The sequence below is a fragment of the Pyrus communis genome, chromosome 5, assembly GCF_963583255.1.
Source record: "Pyrus communis chromosome 5, drPyrComm1.1, whole genome shotgun sequence".
Taxonomy (NCBI): Eukaryota; Viridiplantae; Streptophyta; class Magnoliopsida; order Rosales; family Rosaceae; genus Pyrus; species Pyrus communis.
Window position 1 is genome coordinate 2,675,768 of NC_084807.1, and position 10,604 is coordinate 2,686,371.

At 37.1% G+C, this 10,604-nt stretch overlaps 1 pseudogene; it reads left to right on the forward strand.

The window, feature by feature from the left end:
* Nucleotides 1-1,789: 1,789 nt before the first annotated feature.
* Nucleotides 1,790-10,098, forward strand: LOC137735701 (uncharacterized; annotated as a pseudogene).
* The last annotated feature ends 506 nt before the right edge of the window (nucleotides 10,099-10,604 follow it).

A 10,604-nucleotide genomic window follows, 5' to 3' on the forward strand; every position in this document is an offset into this window, starting at 1 on the left:
GGTGAAGATAATCAGCCAAGGCACAACAAAAAACTCATAGAAGCGTTTCTCGTTCTTGAGAGTAATTAATGGAATGTTAATGCAGAAACTTGTTAAATAATGGGGTGTGATATCCACACACCTCATTTTACTTCTCACACGCCCTTCTAATTTTCGATCGTTAGATCGGATGAATTAAAGAAGATTAACGGACATAAATTAATAAAGGGTGTGTGAAAAGTAATTTGGGATGTGTGGATAGTACATCCCTAAATAACTTAATAGTGTTATCAACATACAAACTGTCACTAATAATAAATTTAAGCGGAAAAGCACCGAAGCGGACCGTGATATTTCCTATTTCCAGTTCCGGTTTGAGAGTAGAACCGCACCGTGCCCACCGCTCAATTCAAGGCTTCAATCTTCATCATATGCTTGACAAGCCTTCGGATCTCATGACGTAAATTTTCAATTTGGGGATGCTTTTCATCACTAACAACAAAGACATGAACCTGACTCTTCAATTCAATCCAACTACACCCAGTCTCCTTGCTCCTCTAAGTTTCATCAGGCTTCTTACCCGCTCAACATCTTCCTTCCTGCCCAAGGAAGTATATATGCTTGACAACAACACATAAGCTGATGATTCTTGTGATCCATCTCCATTAACTTCTCTCCAGCATAGGCTGCCAATTCGTAATTACGATACTTCCGAGAAGCACTTAATAGAATACGCCATAAACACATACCATGATCCATAGTTGCTGATTCTATAAACTCTTTGGCTTCATCTAACTTCCCGGCATGGCTCAATACATCAACCATGCAAGCATAGTGTTCCACCCTTGGGGCTACGCCAAATTCATTAGACATCATCTTAAAATACATCCACCCTCTCTCGACGGATCCCATATGGCTGCAAGCAGAGAGAATATTCACAAATGTAACGTAGTCCGGTTTTGCATCCTCCAACCGCATCTCCTTGAAGAGCTGTAGAGCCTCGATGCCCCTCCCGTTTTGTGAAAGCCCTGATATCATTGCGTTCCAAGTTACTGCATCCCTCACGAGCATCACTAACGCTACCACACTTGGCATACATGTCAACCGAAGCTGTCATTATATACATTTGGAATTTGAAACCCTTCTTTAATGAATGGCTATGAACTTGTCTTCCTTCGTCAAGGGACCGGCACTGAGATGGAAGCTCCCAAGTGAGACTCATCAACCGACGACGACGGCAGAGAAGAAGGGGATTGCAAATTTGCAGTCGGTGTATGAGCGAGCGTTAGGGCTTTTGAGAGGCTCGGAAAGTTCTGCGATTCCCGCCGGTGTTGAACGGAGGACTCTTTTCCTGGTAAGTTACAATTGGTCCGACTTCAATATTTTTTTTTAGTGCTAATCTAATTTAGGGTTGCAGATAGCTTCTAGATTTGTCTACAAATTCTTTGCAAGAATAACTGGGATTCATACTCTGCCATTGATAGAATGCTTGCTAGTGCTAGAGCTCTCTGCACCCCCGAGTTCGTATCTTCGTCCTCGTAGATCAGAGGAATTTAGTGTAGATTATATTATCGTTTGTCGAAAAAAAGTTTGAATTTCTAAACCCTTTTTAGATTTCTTTTTTCTGTGTTAGGTATTTTTTTTATTCATATTCATTAGCTCTGAAGTAATTAATTTTGTTTAATCGTGCTTTAGTTGCGTTTTGAGCAATTTTAGTGCCTAGAACACGGAATAGTCTGTTTAAACATTCAAATTATTTATTGTGAAGCTCACACTAGTGGGATTCCAGTTTGGTTGCTTTTTTGCTGCAGTTCGACTTAGATCGAAGTAAGAATGTTCAAGAACACGTTTCAATCCGGTTTTCTGTCCATTCTATACAGCCTCGGGTATGCTATCAGTTTCTCTCTCGTATTTGGAGTATTTTCTTATCCTTGCGATTGTAACATGGATGTTAAGCTGTGCATTGTTTTGAATATTCAGGAGCAAGCCTTTGCAGATTTGGGATAAAGAAGGTGAGTGGTTTTTTACTGTGGAGAAGTAAAACATATTGATTGAATTTTGAGGTTCTTGTGAAATTCAACTTTACGAATTATCAATATACAATGATGCATTCAGACTCTTCAGTGTTGTTTACATCTTTCACATTTTTTCTTCTAATTGTGGTCCGTATTGACGAAGTGCCTGTAGCTTCTTTAAATCTTGAATGCTTAATCACAATTTCGAATTGGTGGATGAAGGTTCTTAATCAAGGTTCAATATTGTCTTCCTCATCGCTATCCATCCCTCTTATCATCAAAGGAGTTTGTCTTTTCTGTTTGAATGTTTAAGCTGGGACCTTGTTTCCTGATTAAGTTAATATTGTGTTAATCATGTTAAGTACGGAGATTTTTGTTTTTCATGCTCGGCCTTCTACATCCATGTTAATACACCATGTACTTTTGCATTAGCTACAAGAATCGGCAGTCCCCGACAGATGGATCCCTTAACACTTTGTTATACCATTAAATTTTAGAGTTTCCTAAGTGTTTTCCTGACAAAGTAAATAATGAGGCACATGCCTTTGAGCTATCGACATGATGATAGAGTAAATTGTGCCTGGTGGTTTGATATTATGTGTTTGTTTTGTTGAGCAGTTGTTGATGGGCATATAAAAAGACCACAGGATGAAGACATACAATCCAATGTTCTTGAAATAGTTGGGTCGAACATCCAGTCCACATACATTACTTGCCCAGCAGACCCATCAGCTACGCTGAGTATAAAACTTCCATTCCTGGTTATGATTGTAAAGAATCTGAAGAAATATTTCACATTTGAGATTCAAATTCGGGATGACAAGAATGTCAGGCGATGTTTTTGAGCTTCCAATTTTCAAGTGTGTAAGTTTGCCCATGTTTATTGATGTTTATCAATTGAGTAATCGGTTGATCTTGTTGTTCTCTGTTTTCTCCTTTTCTTTTCCATTTGGTATTTCATGGAATATTCTGGTACACCATAATGCTTCTTATGTTTTTCTCTAAGATACATATTTCGCAAACAAGTCTAGGCATTTATGGTTGTCTTTTAAGATTCATCTGGGATTAACTCATATCGTTGTTTTCTGAATACTATTCAGATTGTAATTTGTGCTAGTGTGGTTTTTTGAATACTAGAAACAACTAAGTTGTACTAGTGCATGAAGCATGAAGTCCTGAAGTTCTGAATGTGCTTAATTTAGTTAAAGAACGTCAATTATTGTTTCACCTCGTTTTTTTTTTTTTTTTTTTCACCTCTTAGAACTCTGTCGCTTTACACCTTGCACCTAAACTCATTTGCCAATGCCAAAGACGATTTCTGCACAATTTTTACCTTCTGTGCACTCCCTCCTAAATTTGGTCTTTTGAGGCGATTAAGCGAGAACGATATAACAGAAGGGAGAACCATTCAATTTTTCAGAAATAAATGAAAAGAAGAATATGTTAATAACAGTTCATCTGCAATATTCATCTAAAGATGTATTACGACATTACAATTGTCAACTGTCGTGTTCTTGAGAAGAACAAATGCTTAATACATCTGTGCATTCATATATCATGTCCATAATTGGTACGTTATGTTTAATAGGATGTTAGTTGTATATTTAGAATTTTAATGATATTTTTTATTTGAGTAATGAAAAGTGTCGTTTGAAATGAATTATGGGATAATATATCTCCTAGATTTTAGGATTTAGGTGATATTAGTTTGTCATTTGATTGGTAAACCAAATATATGTAATTTTTGTTATTAAAAATTAGATAAGAATGTTTGATCAAAAGTCTAAAAGGTATGGATGTTAAATCTCAGAATTTCAAAACTGAGACACCTATATCAAAACACCTAAATTAGTCATATGAATTAGACCAGTATATGTTTTTAATCACTTAAATTATAATTCAGTTGATGCACGCCATATAAAATTACCTCAACTTTTTCTGTAGGGGCAAAGTTCCACCAAAAGAAAAAGATTGAAGCAACATATATGCCCCCTCAATTAAAAGCTTCTTGTGGCTGTCAACTGCAACTTTGGCTGTAAAAAAAATCAGATAAAGACTCTGCAATATTTGCAGAACTTATTTAATTTGTAGTAAATACCGAGATCATTACTCTAATATTTGTACAAACGTAACACAAATGTCTTGTGAAAAGATAGAGGAATTTGCACATAAACTACTTGATGGGACCTATGTATACTATTCTGCTCGTATCTTTTCCTTCCAATCTATAAATACGAATGTTTACAAATATATCATCGTTCATACTTTCAACATAATTCTAGGTAGCACGTAAAATCCTTAAGCTTTTATTAGCTTCTGAAACTTGATTAGGCTACAAACAATCAAGCACACCTTGACTGATCAGTCTATGTCTAAGATGTATGTTCACCGGTCTCATCTTTGGTTTGCATTCGATTCCTACTTAATCTCGCAGCAATCAAGCATATGAGAAAGATGGCAGGCAAAAGGGACAGTTTGATAGGATTTTCAGCACGCCGAATGTAATAAACGTATTGAATTGTTGAGCAAACACACTGAGCGAGGCCTCCGACGAACCCAAAAAGTTCAATGACAGAAAGTTCAATGACAGAACCAAAAAGCATGTCACATCCCCTCTTCCTGCCTCTGTAAATCAGCTCCCATATGCAAGTGAGGAGAGCTGCAATAGCCAAGAGCATTCCAAACAGCGCATACCGAGGCCTACTTGGGGACGAAGCTTGATCACAAGCAGCTGATAAGATCTCCATGCAAAGGCTAGTGACTAAAAAGAACCACTCTGCTGAATATGGCTGCATAATAAATTAGTAATGTTTCAATTACAACTTCAGAGATCTACAAATAATTATGCAAACGACTAATTAGGTATTATTATCATTATATATGCACTTTATATTTTTTTTTCCTAGTCATTTATCCAATCATCTCACCCTCTAACCTCTACTTTTCCAATAAAAAAACCTAAGCCTTCTTGCGCTGCGACTCATCATCTTTTCACTCATCTAGCCATCGGCTTCATCTATGTTGCTCCCGTTCCAGCAACTCTCTCTCTCTTCGCAATCCATCTCATCTTCTCCTTCATCAAATTGAGATGTCTTTCTCCCTGGCTTCGTCTATCAAGTTAATTTTTGTACAATTTTAAAGAATGTAGATATAAAATTTAAGAATCTTTGTACTATTTTTTTTAGGGATGTTGGATTCTTTCAGCAATTCTTCCATCTATTTACTTCTTGTTTCTTAAATGAATCTTTATAAAATTCTCATAATTAAATAAAAAAGTTTTAGAAACCCAAAGAGAGTGGCCAAAACACATTTGGGCCTTGAATTGGGTTGAAAAAAAAAAAATTAGGCCTAAAAGAATGGCCCAAAACAAAGAGGTAATTACTATACCATGCCAACCAAACTATTTGGCATGCTGAAATTTGATATATCGAAAGTTTGGCATAGTAATGATAATAAATTTTGTCATACCAAAAGTTTGGTATGGTAATTGGTACATGGGTTTTGGTAAGATTACCGTACCAATACTACCCCTAGGCATTGCTATTACTATAGTCTAGAGTAGAGGTTGCAATTGCATTATTCATCTTGCCTACGAAATAGGACTTCAATTTTGAATTAATAACAATTGTGCCATTGTGTTGTCCCTTTTTATCACCCAAAGAACCCGGGTTGGGCCGTTGAGTTTGGGCCCAGGGTTCAAATAACAGGTGCGATGGGCTGGGTTGGGCGGAGAGAGTCGAAGTGTATCTTTGCCCCTTGGATCCAAATCCAACGGACAGCATGAGGTGCGTTTTAGTGGCTTCGATATCATCGAGGGTTTTATGAGATTTCCAAAATTTGTAGGGCCAAGCAGGTAATTTCCCTACGCATTTAGGTTATTGGGAAGGCTTTCAGTTTGATGAAGGAAATTGCGGTTGATTTTGAAAGGGCCAAGCAGGTAATTTCCCTAATTTCTCTAACTAAAAACCTGAAATACCAACCTGGGCCGTGGTGCTAGGAATTTTCTGATTCTTGCACAGTTTCTCAGAGTATGACTTCGCTTATTTATTTATTTTTTCTCTAATCCATCCAAGCTTATATAGTTATTTGATGTTGATGGGCCACCTAACTGATTTCAAGTTGAATTATCTGTGTTCACCTGTATTTTTTTGGAGTTGGTTGAACTAAGACGTGCATTTTTTATATTAATGTAATTGAAAATGCATTACGGAATGAAAACCCGCAACAGCATGCGGGCAATATTCCTAGTGATCGCTAAAATAGAAACTCTAGTTACGAAAGTAAAACACGGTTCAAATTGAAAGAAGTAAAACTCTAATATGTAGCAAAACAAATCATGCCTTGATGAAATTGAATGGGAGAATTAGAGATGAAATTCCACACCTTTGCTAAATTGTCGGCTGGTGCTTCGGACTCTTCCGACAGGAGCAGCTTTTCTCTTCTGTATCGTTTTCTAATGTCCATCAACAGTCTTTTTGTGATATTTTCCCTTTCAGGAGGAGGACGCTTCATTGCACAGGACGAGTACGATTCCATTGAGAAGTAGAAAGTAGTGAATAAATCGGGTTCCAAAATCGCTAACTAGGAAATGCAGGTGAGGCAACTCTACTACTCAATTTCTTGACCCTGAGTCTTTGAGGAAGGCGATTGGCAATTAGAGACGACTTACATAATTTTTTGTCAATAATTGAGTGGACTACACCTGTGAATCATAATTTTAGACCATATTCAAAGGAAATGTCTAATAAAGACTTTTTTCTCTCTTTCCGTGAGAGAGCTTCTCTCTTTCTGTGAGAGTTCTTCCCCTTTTTGTTGAGGGTTTCAATCTTGATCGAGATCGACCCTAGCTCCGGCTGGGGTTGATTGCCACTTTCCCTTTTCTTTTGAAAGAACTAATGCTCTAGTATGTAGCAAAACAAATCATGCCTTGATGAAACTGAATGGGAGAATTAGAGATAAAATTCCACACCTTTGCTAAATTGTCGGCTAGTGCTTTGGACTCTCTCGCTGCGGCGTAGGGAACTGCATTTCCGGGATTGATTTTCATAAAAAAGTGGGATGCTGTATTTTTAGGATTAATTTTCATAAAAAAATGGAATGTTGTATTTTCAGGATTGGATTTCGTATTCGAATGAACTTCGTAATTGTAAGAAAGTAGGTTTTTTAGCAATGGGCCTAGCAAAAGAAAATTTTGGATAGGATCCTATAGGATTTGCCCCTTTCAAAATCGGACGTGAAAGTTTCCTCTCATCCAGTTAAGTAGTTACACCAAATAAAAATAAAGAGAGGGTTCCCAATTTAAAGAACGGATTTGATAGCGGAGTTGAACACCATTGCCTTGATTATGCCCCTTTTAGGAGAAAGTAGCAAGTAAATCGGATTCCAAAGTCGCTAACTAGGAAATTCAGGTGAGGCACCTCGACTACTCAATTTTCTTGACCCTAAGTCTTTCAGGAAGGCAACTGGCAATTAGAGACGACTTATAGGGAAACAGAATTCAATCGTCAAGCTACTTTTGGGGCTCTAGTAAAACAAGTTCAGATATGATTATTGTTTTTTTAAAAGGTGGCGCTATCGACACATTATTTACTTTTTATATACCCCTTTGTTAATTCGGTGATTTTATCATCATCAATTCTAAGTTTATTTCCTGCCAAGATAATGTGAGTCGCTGAGTCTAGTATAGAAATTAAATGATGTTTGTTAAGAAATAAGTCTGCAGATCTGAAAAGAAATAAAAAGGAAGAAATAGTTTAACTTTGCTATTAAGAGTACTAGTTTAGAGTGTTCAGATATCCGTCAACTTTTCTTTTCGAATGGGATGTTTCAGTGACTTTTGTTTGGATGCCAAAAACTTAAAGTTGAAAAATGCAACACGTTTTATGGGGTGCGTCAACTTGTACCTAATCAATAACTTCCTATGTTCCCACCTACTTTTCCTCCTCCAACAGGAATCTGCACTTCTATTAGCATTGGTTTAATCGAAGAAAAACTTCAAGTTAAATTTAGTAATGTTAGGGAGATTAAATTGGTAGATAAAGTTTTGTAAATTAAATGACATAAAAGTTGTTGATTTGATTGTTTCTTGAGCATTAATAACCGTGTTCATTCCTATTGGTGACAAATAATTTAATTTGCAAATTTTATCTACAAATTTAATCTCTGCTTTACCCCGTCAAACTTCTGTTGCCGTCAACAACATTTCAACGTACCGATCTCTGGTCATCGTCCTTCGTTCAGATGCCCTGCCTTGCTCTCCGGAGAAACCAATCCAGTACTGCATTTTATGAACAATTGCTCCAGATTTTAGTTTCTTTGTGTTGTAATGTTGTTTTGGCTGTGTTCTTTGGGCCATTTGGCTTTCAAAGAAATATATTTAGCCACTATAGTAATATTAATATACTGAATTAGCCACAAAAAATAGGTCAGCACGTGCTCTTAATCATTTAAATACAAGTCGGTTGATGCACACTATAGTATTTATTTATTAAAATTAACCTCAACTTTTGCTGCAGGGGCAAAATGCCACCATAGAAAAAGATTGAAGCAACATATATGTCACCCCAATTAAAAGCTTCTTATGGATGTCATCTGCAGCTTCAGCTGTCAAAAAATCAGATAAGGACATTGCGCAATATTCGCAGAACTCTATGAAACAATACTCCATCTTTGTCACTTAAATGTGTATTGTTTAATTTGAAGTAAGTACAGAGATTATTAGTCCAGTATTTGTATTACTGTAACAAATGTCTTGTGAAAAGATAAGAGAAATTTGCAGAGACACCCCCCTGATGGGACCTAGATATACTTTTATAATCGTATTTTTTTCGTTCCAATCTGGAATTACGAATGTTTACAAATACATCGTCATTCATACTTTCGGCATAATTCTAGGTAGCACTCCTTAAGCTTTTATCAGCTTCTAAAACTTGATTAGGTTACAAACAAATGAGCACATTTTACCAATCAGTCTTTGTCTAAGTTGTATGTTCACTAGTCTAATTTGTGCATAAGGGACAATTTGATAGGAGTATTAGCGTGCCGAATGTAGTATACGTATTGAATTATCGAGCAAACACACAGAGCCAATGAGACTCACCCTACATGTGGGGCCAAGGAACCCACCATAATCGCGTGGGGCTAAGGGAACCCACCGACCAAGTGGTGGTATGGGCCTGCTTTCCAACAACTCCCTCTGGATATTTCAACAAAGGCTAGTGACCAAAAAGATCCACTCTGCTGAATTGCCTGAAACATCTCATGTTAGTTACATCAAACGTTATTAATTGAAGAAAATTCTAAAACCCCTAAAGCAAAATGACTAACATGCAGTTCCACTTGAACAATGCCTAAATTTGAAAGAAATGTGATTTTGGAATCAATTGTGATCGTTAATCAACAACTACATATGGATGTGTTTGTTTTGTTAAGCAGTTGTTGACGGGCATATAAAAAGACCACAAGATCACAAACAAGTCTCAGCGTTTATGGTTGCCTTTTAAGATTCATTTGGCATTAAATCGGTCATATCGGTGTTTTAATGAACATCTGTCCTTGTCGCAAACTAGTCTAAGCGTTTATGCTTCTTATGTTTTACTGAACATCTATCGTTGTCGTTCTTCATTATTGAAGTGCTATTAGCTCGACTGCCGAAGAATTCTGATTTGAATTTATAACACGGTGACTAATAATGCTCCGCATTGGAGTGATCTTGCTGCTCTAGAAATGTCAAAGTGATAAAAAATACAAGAGGTTATGTATTTATTTTTGTTTTGTAGGCTGTAACTCGAGTGAAGCCGTATATCTGCACTATGCCGCTGAGGATGGATGATGGCTGGAATCAAATCCAGTTTAATCTAACTGATTTTGTCAGGAGAGCCCATGGAACAAACTATGTGGAGATGTTGCGAGTTCAGGTTCATGCAAATTGCCGTCTGAGGAGGATATATTTCTCTGACCGCTTGTACTCCGAAGAGGAACTTCCTCCCGAGTTTTAGATTGATCCAGTATTCTAATGCTCGTAATCATGCTTCTGTACCTTGTTGCTTGATGTCCACTCATTGACTATAATGTTTGTGCTGCACAGAAAGCGTGATATGATGCAACAAAGGAGGGACCGAACACATTGGAGCTGGATTTTGAGACTTTTAGATTGTAATTTGTGCTAGTGTGGCTTTTCGAAAACAAGAAAGAAACAACTAAGTCGTAACAGAGCATATTTTATGTTGAGAGTAATTTGTGTGGATCCAAATCAAATATAAGCATGAAGCAGAACTAACTGTAACGTTTGCTTGTTTCATTTACTCTGTTTCTTCCCGTCTCTCTTCTCCTCCCCCGCCCCGCCCTTCCCTTATTTGCAATTATTCACAGTGACACTACAGAAGTACGAGTGAACTCCCGAAGTTCTGAATGTGCTTAATTTGTTTAATTTTGGTCCTTTTTTCGAACTTATATTGTTAAAGAACGTCAATTATCATTTCGCCTCGCGGTTTTATTTTTCCCCCTGAATCTTACTTCACCTCTTAGATTTCACTCTGTCGCTTTACACCTTGCACCTAAACTCTTTTGCCAATGCCAAAGGCAATTTCTGCACAATTTTTCACTTTCTGC